General features: G+C 45.9%; 1 protein-coding gene across 3 annotated transcripts in view; it reads right to left on the bottom strand.

Moving 5' to 3' along the window:
- Positions 1–15776, bottom strand: part of CCND3 (cyclin D3) — an 80992-nt gene that overhangs the window by 22640 nt on the left and 42576 nt on the right. Inside the window, exon 1 of one of the 3 annotated variants that reach the window (XM_058554401.1) lies at positions 3912–4044. The exons of the other annotated variants lie outside the window; for them this stretch is intronic. The gene's annotated coding sequence lies outside the window, so the exon portion shown is untranslated. Of the gene's footprint in view, positions 1–3911; positions 4045–15776 lie in introns of those variants that run through there. 3 annotated transcript variants of the gene reach the window in all.

Raw genomic sequence — 15776 nt, 5'->3', positions numbered from 1 at the left:
ATATGAACAAATATAATGAATATAACTTGGCATGTCCATACAATAGCATATCATTGTCATTCCTAAAAAGGACTGATGTACTCATGCATGCTACAACATAGATGAACCCTGAAAGCATTATGCTAAGTGAAAGAAGCCAAGCAAAAGACCACATATCATATGATTCCATTTATATGAATTGTTCAGAATAGGCAAATCTATAGAGACAGAAAATAGATTAGTGGTTGCCGAGGGCTGAGGCAGTGATGGTTATGGGGAGTGCCTGCTAATGGGTACCGAGTTTCTTTTTGGGGTGATGAAAATGTTCCAGAATTAGATCGTGGTGATGATTGTACAACTCGGTAAATACGCTAAAGACCACTGAATTGTGCACTTTATATAGGAGAATTCTATGGTAGGAAAATTATATCTGAACAAAACTTTTTTAAGTATTCCTGTTTGGATAATTAATTATATGGTCACCTTCCACTTAGGGAGGCCTTAACATGAGTGAGTGAGAGCATAGGGCTCTCATAGTGAGTGAGCACTTTTGAGTTAGACCTGGGCCTAAATCCCACCTCTACCACTAACTTGTTGTGTGACCTGAAGGAAATTATCTGATTCCTCAAAATAGGGTAGCAGTGCCTACCCTAGAGACCCGTTGTAATGTAAGTGAGATAACGCATGAAAAGTGCTGCGACCCCCCCACCCACCCAACGCCATGTTCAAAGTACTCATCTTTTAATAGATGTTTACACTGGCAAAAGTCTGATACAGAAGGGATGGATGGACCAATGGATGGAGCAAGCCTGAAGTAACCCAAGATTCAGAGAGCAGGTTACACCCATCCCATAAAACGAGATGTTCCCCCTAAAAAGGAACTCAAGGAGAAGCAGCGGACCAAGTTCACCACTCCTGCCCACTCTGCTTGGTCATTCAGCCCCCCTCACTAGTGTTCTGAGCCCCACAATGTGCACAGCCCTGGGCTGAGCTGCCTGGACAATAATGGGGGAGAAGTCAGGACTCTCACTTTCAGGAGTTTCCCCTCTGCAGTGGAGGCTGGGCACGTGCAGAGGAACAAGAGAGCCTGCACGAAGGCCACGTAAACAAGCCCAGGCTGACCGGAAGCAGCCCTGGTCTGAGCGCCTCTGAGCAGATAACCCAGGCTAGGTCAACTGCGTGCTGCCCCTGAGATGTGGCCTCCGGTGCCTACCGTCAGATGCTGAGCATGTCAAGGAGTCCTGGCAATCCCTTAACCAAAACACTCACCGTGGCTCCTTGCCTGGCTCCTCGCCTGGCTCCTCTTTCCTCCACCTGCCTCTAGAACTACAAACATCTTCCAGGGCTGAAGTTAAGGCCCTTGTTTTCTCTTCTCACGCACACCTCAAAGACCTCACGCTATCCCTTCAGCCTCAGCTTTCATGTTTCTCCAGCTCTAACCTCCATCCCAAACTCCCAGCCCACATCCCCACCTGGATGTCACACAGATGCCTTGAATGCAAGACGCTCAAAACCTGTCCCTCCTTTTTTGTATTACGTGTCAGTTAACCATGATCCACCGGGTCACCCAAGCTAAAAATGCTGACATTATTCTTTCTCAGCAACTCCTGCTCCAAGTTTCCACATTAACCTGTAAGCAGATCCTGTTACCTCTACTTGCAAAATATCTCTGGAATCTGGCCTCTCCACTCAACGCTCAGGTGTTCCCGTCTAACGCTTGGACTGGTGCAATACTCTCTTCTTCCTTGTCACTCTACCTCCATTCACCTTCTCCCACCCATGCTCCCCACTACCGCCTAAGCACTCTTTCAAAAACTTCAGGAATGCGTGTGCTTCCTTTGCTTCTTAAAACCTTAAAATCCCCATGTCTACAGGATAAAATCCAGACCACTTATCTGAAATAGACATGCAAAATCCACCATGAAAAAAACAAAATGGCTACCATGATCTATCCTAACTTCTCCCTCCAGTCTTATCTCCTCTCCCCCAAAACACACACCTTCCTCATACCTATACTACAGGTCCACCGAATGGTCCAACATGGACGCTTTTGCTCAGCCTTCCTTCTGCCTAAAACCTCCATCATCCTCTCTCTTGAAATGCTCCATGTCCTTCAAGGCCAGCTCAAATACCGCCTCTGCAAAGACACTCACCTCTGCTCCTCTGCTGAAGTTTGACGGACCGTGTGGGGTGAGACAGCGACTGCCCACAGAGGCCATTCTGACTAGTGACCAGTGAGGGGGAATTTGCCTTTGCCGAGCCACCATATTTCAGCTTTGCAGGAGAAACATGCTTTTTGAGGCTGCCTGGAGAGCAGACATGATCTAAGGGTCTTCAATAAAGACCACAGAAAGAAATGGACAGAAAAACAGAGCCACCAGATGAACCCGCAGAGTAGGCCAGCTATCAGCCCAGGCTGTCCTTGACATGGGAAGCCAAACTCCACCGGAGGGCCGCATGGTGAACAGAGCCAGCCTGCCAAGGCACCCACTGTGTCCACAAAAGATGGTGTAGTGATGGCTAACAGCATAAGTCAAGAGTTACAGAACCCCAGCTCTGCCACTCACTCTGTGACTTTGGACGACTTACCTAGACTCTTGGTTTCCTCATCTGTCAGATGGGGCTAATGATCGATCCTCTTTGTCCTGGCTATTCCATCTGCCTGGACCACTCTTCCCCTAGGTACCTACATAGCTCCCTTCTCCCCTTCCATCATGTCTCTGCTCAGTTTTTAACTTTTTAGAGAGGCTTTTCCTGACCTTCCTAGATAAAACAGGAACCCATTCCCACCCCTCGAGCATTCCCCATCCTCCTTACCCTGCCGCAATCCCATGCCTGGACCAGGGCTCGGCAAGAAGGAAGCATTCAACAAATATAGTAGAATGGATGAATGAGGCATACCTACCCTATAGAGTTGTGAGGCTGTAAAGTGTTTAGAACTGTGCTTGGCCCACACCCAAGACCCATAAATGTTAAACTTTATTAGGAGAGCCTGCTACTGACAGCCTACCACCTATCAGGCACCCAGAGATGCCCAAGAGGAGTTGGGTGCTCAGAGTCTTGTTGGAAAGACAGATGGACGCCTAAGGAGAGGGGCACCTGCTCCAGCCCGTGTGTTTGTGTGTGGTGTGTGTGTCTGTGTGTGTGTGTGTGTGTGTCCTCTCCCAGGGAAGACTTAGTGATGCTGGAGTGAGGCGTGAGGACCTGACAATTTGGTGTGTGGTTCAGCACTGCCAGCAGATAGGATGCAAGACAGGATGGTGGCTGGACAAGAAGGCTGGGCAGATCATGAAGGGCTGCAGTAGAGTTTGAGTTGTGCCCCAAAGGCAATGGAGAGCTATTAAAGGGTTTTAACCCAAACCAGAATCTGACTACAGAGCATTTGGAGTTAGCAGAGGAGTAAGTGGAGACAGCAATTAAGAGGTTCTTGCAATAACCTAACCAGAATCACTAGAGCTCCATGGCCATTGGATGGTGGTGGAGAGAATGTCCAGGATGCCTCTAGGGATTCTGGCTTTTGCAATTTGATGGAAGGTGTTTCTATTTCCTCTGATTAGGAATCTAATGGAAGAACAGATTTAGGGGAAAAGATTCTCTATTTCACATGTTGCTTTTGAACTGCCCCAAGCCACTCAAGAAAAGTCCCACACCAGCTGGACATAATAAATAGGTACCCTTTATAGAGTTCTTACTGTGTGCTTGGAACGCCTATTGTCTATTTTCATCCTCACAACAATCATTTAAGGTAGGAATTACTACCCCATTTCAGAGGTAAAGAAACTGAGACTAAAAAATAATGTAAAGTAACTTGTGAGGTCCACAGCCAGCAAGGGGCTCAGCAGGGATGTGAACTCCAATCACGTTTGACGACACCCTCCCCTCTCCCCAACCTTAACCTTGATGCCTGGAGTTTGGATGTCAGGAGTACGCACCTCTGGAAGTCCTCAGCAGGGGCAGCAGAGCCCCAGATGCTGCCACCAAGGGAACGTGGGGAGAGTGGAATGCAGAGGACACCCACATTTCAGGGGTAGGTGGAGAAAAAGGTGCCTCGGAAGGAAACAGCCAGAGAGGTGGAGAGAGGACGGAAGCCGGAGGAAAGAGCTGATGCCAGATCACCATGCTGCCAGGGGTCGGCTGGCCAGGACCCCTCCCTCGGCCCGGCCCACACGTAGTGTCAGAATAAGGGCCCGTGCACCCTCCCACTCCCATTGATGCATTCTTTCTTTAGATATGTTAAGAGAGGCCATGCATTAAGGTCCAGCCTTCCTTGGCTAGGGAACCTTTGTGTCTCTTTAAATCAGTTTGCATATCTTTGCTCTGTCCCATTATAGATGGATTTTAAATTTCTGGGAGGTTTCTTCCAGGCTGACCTCCTGCAGTGTGAGATGTAGCAAAATACGTTAGGCCTTTAGACTCAGACCTAGATTAAAATACGGCTCTGCTGTGTGACCTTGGCCAAATTACTTAAACCTCAGTGTTCTTACCTATAAAATGGGAATAATATAAGCTGCCTGTAGGGATGGTTATGAGAGTGAGAGAAACGTACCCATGACATCTAGTTTATAGTATGTGCTGTTATATTATGTTGTCTCCATTTACTTCTTGGCTTCGTTCCTGATCACCTGGTGGGCTTGTTAAGGATTCTGATGCCCCTGTTCCACTCCCAGACCTGGATGTCAGAATCTCTAGGCACGGGACTCAGGTTCTCTATGTTTATCCCTGGGTCATTCTGAAACACATCCAAAGCTGAGAACCACAAGCGCCCCTCTAGATGGGAATTACTCTCTCCTCTCCCTGTTGTGTATATATCTTCTTACTGAATTTATCAGTCTATAGGTAAACTACCTCTTAGTAGGCAGGGCTATCTATCCTGTGATTGAGAATTCTCAGAGGTCCCCTCCCCGCCCAGAATGAATGTGTTTATTCCCAAATCAACAATCTATTGGGTCATGCCTGTTCATCCATTGTAATAATCAGAGGGCAACCTGGAGCTTTCCAATTTATTAATTTATTCACTCATTTGCAGTTGCCCGCTTAAGCTCTCTAAAGCATGAATAATCGAGAATTCATGCAAATTCTAGAACAAATGAAAAGAGAAGAAGTTTAGCATGAGTTCCTCCAAGTCTCCTCCAGGTATTAATAACTGCTCCATAATTAATAATAACAAGACCAACAGCAACAGTTATATAGCAATTACTTTGTCTCAAGCATTGTTCTAAATGCTTTCCATACATTAATTATTTTAATCCTCAAATGTATTGTTTCCCCACTTTACAGAGGAGGAAACTGAGGCACTGAGAGGTGAAGTGACTTGCCCAAGGTCACATAGCTAGTAAGATGTAGAGACAGAATTCGAACCCAGATAATCCGGGTCCAGGATCAGAGTTTAACGATTTAAGGTCAAGCTAAGGAGACGGGCCCAGCAAGCGCCCAGCGGCCCGGAATCCGAGACCACCGAAGGTGGCCTGATGCTGACCCCTGGGCTGGGGAGGAGGAGGGAGGATGAGCGGTGAGGCCCAGAGAAACCAGACTGGGGGGCACAGCTCACCACAGGCCAAGGCTTCCTGGATTCCCTGGCAGAGGAATGAGAGACATGAAAGGGAAATTCCTCCAGGAAAAGACAACATTTTTGAGGGTTTTCTGGCCTCATCTCCGATTTCAGACCCACGGTTTCTTTGCTGAGTCACGGAGGACATTATGAAAGGGGTGGGGTGGTGGAGCAGTGTCACCTCCCCACTCCCAGGGCCTCAGAGCCCTGGACATGCTGGGGGCCTCCTGGGCAGCCCAGCTCCCTGCCCCGGGAAGGCTGACGCTGGACGGCACCTGTTCTAAAAATAGTTCACCAAGAGGAAGCCGATTCTACTGCTCCTCTTCCTCTGAGTCTCTTCAATGAATAAATGAGAACAATAATAAATGCTTGAATGAATAGTCAAGTCAATAAGTAAGTGATTCAACAAACATTTACTAGTCCCCTACTGAAGGCTGTGGAATCAGACACACCTAGATTTGGTGCCAGCTCTGCCACTTACGACAAGTGATGGAGCCTCAGTTTCTTCATCTATAAAATGGGGACATTTGTTTCAGCCTACAAGCTTGGGGTGAGGGCCAAATGAGGTAAGAGAGGCGAAGCTCTTGGCACACAGTGGGCATTCCATAAATGGCACCTCCTGTGTGCCAGGCGCTGAGAGGGGCTGGAGATCAGAGAGGGATACATCTCAGCCCTCTAGGAGTTCACAGCGCTGTGGGAGGAGAAATAGAGATGTAATAAATCAACGTAATGGACGATTGCTAGATGGGAGGCTGGTTCCCAAGGCTAAAGACAGAGAGGAAAAAGACCAGCTGCCAAGCTGGGGCGGGGCACATCAGGAAGTTCCTGCCAACGTCTCTAGTCCTCGGCTTCTCCAACAGTCACCTGCACAGAATCACCGGGGACTCTGCGAAAATGCACATTCCCATTCAGCAGTCCTGGATGGGGCCCGAGATTCTGCATTTCTTTTTTTTTTTTTTTTTTATTGAGGTAACATTGGTTTTTAACAAGATTCTGCATTTCTAACCAGCTCCCACAGCAACTGCGGGACCACAGGTCACACTTCGAGTCCACAGCGGGCGCTTTTCAGCCGTTCTCACTCACAGACTTCTCTACTATACTTTGTATCCATTTTAGGGCAATTTGCTCAAAGTGACTTGCAGAACCTGTTAAGGAGGCAGCTACCTGAGCCCCTCCCCAGATCCCGGATACCCCCTGGAGATTCTGATGTATGGTTCTCATGCCCACTACGGTTCATATCCTTGTAGGTGGTGATTTATTTGCTTCCTCCAGCCTTCCCCTTTCTAGGCCAAATCATCCAAATGCCTCAAATGTTTTCACGTCCGGTATTTTGTAATGAATTCCCTTTAAATGGTCATAGACTTGTGAGAAAGGAGTTTAATTATGAATCTTTCATTAATGTAAACCATCTTCATTCCATCTCAAGTGGCAGGAGACGGGAAGCCGTACTGGAGAAGACGAGAATTTCTGGCTGATTTGACACAAAATCCTGATATCAGCGAAGATAACATTTAGCTGACAACAAATAGGGTAAGAGGGGTCACCAATTTTAAGATTATTTTAGATGAATCACTATACCAGAAAACATGAAATGCCCTAAAATCTTATGGCTCAGATATGGAAGAAACTTTGATGGAGGTTTTCCCAAATTTGACAACTATCCTAATATTTATATGACATTACCAATAATGACTTGTGAAGCTGAATTAAACTTTTCTAGACCATCAATAATAAAAGAAAAACTTCCAATCAACCATGCTAGAGGAACACTACGTTATCTTTTTTATTTTCTCTATGGAAAAGACTACAAAATCATTGTCCTATGGCAATGCAACCAAAGAAGATGCAGCCAAAAGAAGTAGGAAAAAAGTATAATAGAGGAGTGTCAAGTAGTTAATGCAAATATTACGTTATTTTTCTGGATTTTGTGATGTTTCAGCTTTAATATATTTTCTAATGTTTTGATTTCATTTCAAAATCTAAATAAATATTCACTTCTGTATCTTTTGTATTTGTGATTTTCTATTGCTTTTTAAAGAGGGCCTCCAAAATTGCATAAGCCTTGGACCCAACAAAATCTGAATCTAGCCTGGGTATACTGGAAAGCACATGGGCTTTGGGGTCAGACCTGTGCTTAAATCACAGATCTGCCACTTGCTAGCTGTGTGCTGTGTGGCCTTTGACAAGTTACTTAACTTCCCTGAATCACAGTTTTCTCCTTTATCTAAAATGGGATGGTAATATCTATCTTGCAGGCTTGTCTGAGGATTAAATAAGATAGTGCATATAGAGTGGCTATTATGTGGCCATCTCAATGACCTTGTGGCAAAGAGACAATTGAGACAGGGAGAGGTTCATTTGAGGTCACATAGCTGAGGACATGTACTTTAGAAAGAATCTGGATTTCAAGTTTATGTTAACAGTCCTGCTTCCTCTCTATCTCCCATCCCTTTCAAGACAGGAAGTAAAAAGCAACCCTGTAGATTCCCTGAGCCTAAGTCAATCTAGCCCACCCCTCACTCTTCACACAGAGATGTTCACCACCACCAGTGCAACCTGCCTCCACGTGGGGCAAGTGAAATGAGCATCCCTCTGATGGTGCCCGTGAGAAATAATGAATCAGGTGGAATTCAATACTTCGCCTTTTGTTGAAATCATATATTTGGTTACCAGTTTTGTGTTCTTTTTTCTACCAACTCAAACAACCCCAAGATGCTTCTCTTCCTTCCACAAATTTGTGCCAGTTTCTTTACAAGCATTGTCTCATTTCATTCTCACAGTGGCCCCATAGGATAAGTACTGATAACCCCCATTTTGTAGATAAAGAAATTGAGCCTCAGAGAGGTGAAGCACTTTGCCTGGATATGAATCCTGGTCGGTCTGTCTGTCTTAATCACTAGGCCACGTTGCCTTCCTGCCAAATGCCCCTCTTGACTTTTTCAGCACAGTGGAATTGGGACTTAGGTGTGTGTTGGCATAGAGAATGGACAGTCAGAGGGTCCTGTGGTTCCACATCGCCCTTGAACCCTAGCGTTGCCCAGCTGTGCCAAACTACTCCTGTTTCTCCTAAACCTGCCCTCCTCATACCCGCTTTTGCTCCCTGCAGAGTAGAACTAAGAGCCGTTTGCCTCTCAAGAAGCCACAGGGTGGGCGTCGGAAGACACTGCTTCTAATCTGGTTGGGCCGCCATCTCACCCTTAGGCAAGTTGGTTGATCTCTCTGGACCTCATCTGCGGACCTCATCTGCCACAATTTTAAAATAAGGTAGAAAAGAGATACTTCCAGGATCCTCTGCAGTCCCAACATTCTCTGAGTCCATCTGGTATACGCAGACTGCAAGTAATTGAACGTGTTCTTGCTGACTTTCTGAGGATTCCCCCCCAGAGCTACAGCACCTCTGTTTATAGTGCATCATGAAGGCTGTAAAGAAGATATGGTGGTTAACACGATGTGGTCATGGAGTTTAGATAGCCCTGGCTCTGAATTCCAGCTCCACCAGGCCCTGGCTACGTGGCCTTGGGCAAGTTCTTCACCTCTTGAAGCCTCCTTTTTCCTCCTCTATAAAATGTTTCATCATGGTCCCCATCCCATAAAGCTGTTGTGAGGACAGAAGAGATGATGCCTGGAAAGTGCTCAGTACCATGCTGAGGCCTCAACAAATGAAGGCCATTATGGTCATGACTGTGTACGATGTCCTCATGCCACCTCGTCTCTTTTGGACCTGGGATATAGAACCTGAAAGGGGTAACTTCAAAGGGAGACTGAGGTGGAGAGGGGCAGAAGGGGCAAGGGACATGTGATGGACAGACGGTGTGACTCCAGCTAGCTGCACATGGCTGATCTGGGGAGGAGAATGGCTCACTCTCCACCCAGCCCCACCTCACATGTGTCTAGACAATGTCAACGAGATGCTGGGCTGGAAAACGCTAGAGAACACTAAGATAGCCAAAGTGGCAATTACAGCTATTTCTGAAATGCATCCCAAATTTTCTAACTCAGCAGGCAATGCCAAATCCCTGGGCTAGAGCATAGAGTCTGTTCTTTCCTTCTCTCCACACTGGCACCATTCCTAATCAGAATTTCATTCTCCATTTAAGCAGTCAACTCAAAGCCTCCAATCCTTCTAGCCTCTGAGAGCTCAGCCCATCTGCTCTAAATCCTTTAAAACAAACGAACTGATAAACCAAACAACATTCCTACCATTTCTCTCTCTTTTAAAAAAAATCTTGGCATTTATCTATAATAGTGAAAAAACGGAAACAATCTAAATTTCCAACAATAGAGGATTCATCAAATAAATTATAGCCTTATAATAGAATATTATACTATAATAGAATATTGTACTATATCATGTAGAATACTATATTATATATTACAATTGAATATTAAAAGCTACCATGGATGTAGAATAGATTGGTGACCGTGAGCCCTGGAGTTGGACTGACCTGGGTTTGACTCCCAGATCCACCATATACCAGCTGTGTGACCTTGACAAGTCTCTCTCTGCCCTAGGTGTGTGTCAGAAAAATGACAATAATAATAAAAAGAGCTCTGACTCTGCGGTCAGACTTCCTGCCTGGTTTAAATCCTGGTTCTGTCACTTTCTAATAGCTGTACAATCTTCGACAGGTTAATTAGGCCTCCTGTTCCTCAGTTTCCTCATCTGTCAATGGGATCTACCACACAGGGATTTTGGGGGTTAGAATTAAATGAGATAACACATGTAACACCCTCAGAAAATATTCAGCACAGCTAATATGATACTATCATTCCTCCACCCCCATTCCGCCTCTAACCCCTTAAGTGATTTCTAAATATAAATGCACATCCAAGTCGCTCAGAACACGCCACCTTGAAGAGGAACAGCTGAGCTACTACAGATGTGCACCAGCAACCTGCATCCAGCTCAGGTGGGCCCCTTGGCAGGGGCGTCTGTTACCAGCAAGAACTGGTTAAGCAGGTGCTAACCCTCTCCCGTCTACCACGAGCAGCTAGGGGTGCTGGGGTCACTTCACCCGGCGGAAAAACAACAGCCTGAGTTCAGTGTAGGGTGAGCCACGTGATGGTGCACACTGCCCTTGAGCTTATCTGGAAACTCACCGGCTGTCTCCAGAGGGCTCCTGATGGAGGGTCCCAAGTGCCCTAGTTACCACTCAACAACAGCCCAACTTAGCTGGGGTCACAGAGAGGCAGCCACCTGTTGAACCACAGCGTGGTTCAGTTCTCATCTTAGCTCTTCCTCTGGGTAAACCCTGGCACTAATATCAATTTAACCCTGAAAAGGGGGCTGGGGGGTAGGGGCCCAATCTGCTATTTCTTTTGACCCTAACTGTCAATTCCCCACAGCTCTTGGCTGCCAATTAGGGTAATTCACATGGCACGTTAGACTTTTCAAAGAGTTTATAGACACGTGATCCCATTTGAAAATGATGGTCATCATTCACACGTGTATAATGCTTAACCATTCTAGAAAGCGCTTTCTCCTCCACCAACTGCTTTCATCTTCACCAGATCACTGGGAGCTGAAGTGGAGAAACTCAAGCGAGGGGAAGGTGAGGCCAATGGAGGTACAGGATGTTGCCTGAGGAGACATGCCGCACAGGTGGCATGACCTTAGCGAGGGCATCTCAGACCTGGGCCTAACTCCTCAGTCTCTCAGCCTCCAAAATATGACCTGCCAGCGCGTCCAGAGGGTCCTCTACTCCTGGGGGGGACTCAAAGTAACCAGCACCCCAAGACAGCGATGCACGCACACAGCCAAGTATAAACCGACAATGGGAGACACAGCTGCAGAGTAGACAGAACAGAGACACCCGGGGCCTCTGGCCAGCACATTTTCTCTCTGCAGGCCCTTTCCCAGGGGCAGCCAGAGGAGAGTCAGAAGGGGGCTTGGCGGGTAAGGGAGTAGAACTAAGGGAGGCAGCCACAGGGTCCCAGTGTCGGGGACACAGGCAGGAGTGGTGACTCTTTCCACAAGAGAGAAGATCGCCAGGCCAGGCCAGGCTGCCTTTCCACTCAGTGACCACCTGCCTTTTTTTTTCTTTTTAAGTATCCAGGGCTAATAGGCCTTTCTTCATAGATATGTTAGTTTTCTGGTCCAGTGACAATTAGGCCTTGATGGTCTGGAAGCCATTCTGTCTCTTTAAGGTCATTGCACACTTCTGCTCCATCCATTCTGTTTTTTTTTTTTTTATAATTTTATTTATTTTTTTTCCCTCAAAGCCCCAGTAGATAGTTGTATGTCATAGCTGCACATCCTTCTAGTTGCTGTATGTGGGATGCGGCCTCAGCGTAGCCGGAGAAGTGGTGTGTTGGTGCGCGCCCGGGATCCGAACCCGGGCCGCCAGCAGCGGAGCGCGCGCACCTAACCGCTAAGCCACAGGGCTGGCCCCATCCATTCTGTTTTGATCACATCTCTACCTCGCAGAGTCTAACTCTTCTTTTCAGCTCTGGGTGGAGGTAAGGGAATAGGGAGAGACACATCTCTGTGGCTGTTAGATGGTATTATTATTATTATTATTCTCATTTTATATATGAGAAAATTGAGGCTCTGAGAAGTTGTGATAACAAAACTGTCTTCTGTATATGAAAGATATCAGACTACAAGCTCCTTGAAGTAGAGAACTGGGTGGACTGACCTCAGCAACACCTCCTGGCCCCACAGCACCGAGCACAGAGCCTCCCCATCAGGAGCCTTCAGCGTACGCTTGCTAATTGGGATGCGAGGCTGCCATTTGCTCAGGGCCACAGGGCAGCTGTCCCTACAACAGCCTGACTCACTGCCAGGAGGGTATATTCAAAGAACTGTACATCAGTTGTAGTGGTGGGACTGTGCAGCTCCATTCATGTCTTTACCCAGGCCCCCACCTAAAAGCTCACATTTGCAGAATGACTCACTGGGAGGAGGGGTCAGCCTGGACCCCAAAATGAGAGAATCTCAGGGGCAGAAGGGGATTCAGAGGCACCTAATTCAGCCTAACCAAATTATTCACTTTCCCCACAACCCCAGTTCCTAGAAATTTACATTTCAAAGACCAATAAAATTTCCCCCAAAATTTTGGAGACCAAAAAGTAAGACTGTTGCCATGTAAGGTTATTAGGGAAAAAACCTATAGTCTATATATACCATATTTCATAAAATAAAGAATACCTGAACACCAAACCCTTAGAGATGGCTCATAATAAAGGACAGTACCTTTCATGGAATGATTTTAGTTATATAAAAACCCCAGGACATCATCTGATGAAAGCTAGTCTGGAATCACAGGCCTGTACCAGCGCCCAGTGAGCCACGGGGCACTCAGTGGAACTTCTTCAGTGAAGGTAGCTCACAATTTCTGAGACAGCCCAACCTATTTGCAAAAAATTTGAACTACTAAGATTTTTAAAAATGTGTAATATATAAATATATTCTTATAAAAAAATACTCAACTGTTAGGGATACTGCTTCAGTAACTTTTGTCTATCCACTCTACTCCACTACGTGTTCTGTATTCACCTTCAGCACCAACTCCATCGAGGCCAGGTCCCTGGGAATAACAAGAATAACAGCTACTATGTCAAGCACCTACTACGAGCTGAGCACTGCTCTAAGTGGTTAATACGTACTCACTCAAAGAGTCCTTAGAACAACCTTACGGAGTAGGTACAATTATTATTCCTGTTTACAGATTTTTAAAAAGCACAGAGAGTAATTTGACCAAGTAAGTGGCCAAGTTCAGATTCAAACCCCAGCAGCCTGGCTCCAGAGAGCATCCTTTTAACCACCACACTTATCCCACTGGAAGGCAAAAAATGCATTTTCCACTTCCCTCCGCCTCCTGTGGCCCCTGCCCCTGTTCATCCTCTCTTCCCCTTTCTACTAGACTATTGCAATGAACCTAACCCATATCCCTGCCTCCATTCTCCCCATCCAATGCACTCCCCCAATCCTGCCCACTTTGAAGTTGTTAGTTTAAACTTATTCTCATTATAAAAGTAGTTATGCTCAAAAATTTGGAAAATATAGAGAAGTAGAAAGAAAAGAAAAAAAAAATTAACGTATTCATAGTCTTATCAACCACCAAACCACCTCTATTAAACATTTTGATAATGTTCCTTCCAGTCTCTTTTTTAATACATAAGCCTTTTTTTCTACATGAGATTTTTTTTTTAAACAGCTATATCTAAAATTTTAGTGAAAATTATTTCATGGACATTTTTCGTGTTATTAAACATAGAATTGTCAGTGTAAAGTTAAGCTCTGATCATATGAGTTACTGTCAAAAATTTCCAATAGATCACCCATGCCTATCAAATAAATTTCAAATTTCTTAGTTTGGCATTCAAGGCCCTCTATAATCTATTGTAGGGTACTTTATCTCCTATTTTTCCATACCCCAGCCTCTGCCCCAACACACATTCTTACCATATGGGATCTCCATTTCCTGAACACTTTCTGCACTTTTTCCACACCTCCTGGGCTTCTACTGACATACGTGTTCTAGATTTTGGAGAACACACCAATTTTGATTGATCTATGCTTAAATTGAAGTCTTATCTCCCTCACAAACCTATTTCTAGCCCCTACCCCAATCCCAAGCTCCACTATCATTTGCTCAGAGCAAAAATCTTGGAGTCATCTTGGTCTCCTCTCTTTCTCACACGTCCCACCCATCCAATCCATCAGCAACTCCAATGGGTTTGCCTTGGAATATCTATCATGAATCCAAACACTTTTCAGCATCAGCCCCATGATCTCTCAAACCAGAGCCTCCTATATTTCTCACCCATGCCAATGTAATCGCCTATAGTTGGATCTCCCCGCTTCACTCTGGCCTCCATGCAGACTGTTTCCAATGCAGCAGCCAAAGGGTCCTTTGAAAAAGTAAATTAGAACAAACCATTCCTTGCCTTACATGTGTCCAATGCTTTTTCATCACATTTAGAATAAAAGCCAAAATGCTAGGCCCTGACTATCTCTTTGACCTCATTGATGACCACTCCCACCTTCCTTTACTCTCCTCCAGCCACTTGCCTCCCAACGGTTCCTCAAACTCAAGAATCCATTCAGGGGGTGGGCCCGGGGGCATAGCGGTTAGATGCGCACCCTCCGCTGCGGCGGCCCCGGGTTGGCGGGTTCGGATGCTGGGTGGGCACTGGTGCACCGCTTGTCAGGCCATGCTGTGGCGGCGTCCCATATAAAGTGGAGGAAGATGGGCAGAGATGTTAGCCCAGGGCCAGTCTTCCACAAAAAGAGGAGGATTGCAACAGATGTTAGCTCAGGGCTGATCTTCCTCACACACACACACACACACACACACACAAAAAGAATCCATTTAGGTCCTAACATCTTTGTACCCATTGTCTCCTTTGCCTGGAAAGCTGTTCCGCTAAGAGCTGCGCTATCCAATATGGTGGCCACAGGTGTCAACTGAGCACTCAAAATGTGGCTGGTCTGAACTGAGATGTGCTTCTGAATGTAAAATACACAGCAGATCTCAAAGATTTAGTACAAAAGATGTAAAATATCACATTAATAATTTTGATATTGGCTACATGATGACATAATATTTTAGACGTATTAGGTAAAGTAAAATATGTTGTTAAAATTAACGTCACTTGTTTCTTTTGACTTCTTCAATGAGGCCACTAGAATATTTAGAATTACATATGTGGTTTGAATGGCATTTCTTTCTTTTTTTTTTTTTTTTGTGAGAAAGATCAGCCCTGAGCTAACATCCATGCCAATCCTCCTCTTTTTTTTTTTTGCCGAGGAAGACCGGCCCTGAGCCAACATCTATTGCCAATCCTCCTCCTTTTTTTTTTTTCCCCCTTTTTCTCCCCAAAGCCCCAGTAGATAGTTGCAGCTCATAGTAGCACATCCTTCTAGTTGCTGTATGTGGGACGCAGCCTCAGCATGGCCCGATAAGCGGTGCATCGGTGCGCGCCCAAGATCCCAACCCAGGCCACCAATAGCGGAGCACGCGCACTTAACCGCTAAGCCACGGAGCTGGCCCTGAATTGCATTTATGTTGGACAGAGCTGCCCTAAACCACTGGTTCTCCACCCCTGAGGCACCTCAGAATTGTCTGAGGAACTTAAAAAATACCGGTGCCTGGGTTTCATCTCCAGAGTTTCTGATTCAATTGGTCGGGAGTGTGGCCTGAGCTTTGGGATTTTTTAAAAGCTCTCCCAGGTAATTCGAATGTCCAGCCAGGACTGAGAACCACCATGGCTCTAGATTTTCCTATGGCTCCTCACTCAGGTC

Source organism: Diceros bicornis, chromosome 14, assembly GCF_020826845.1.
Source record: "Diceros bicornis minor isolate mBicDic1 chromosome 14, mDicBic1.mat.cur, whole genome shotgun sequence".
Lineage (NCBI taxonomy): Eukaryota > Metazoa > Chordata > Mammalia > Perissodactyla > Rhinocerotidae > Diceros > Diceros bicornis.
Note: the sequence above shows the minus strand (reverse complement) of the source record. Positions and strands in the feature narration are given on the sequence as shown.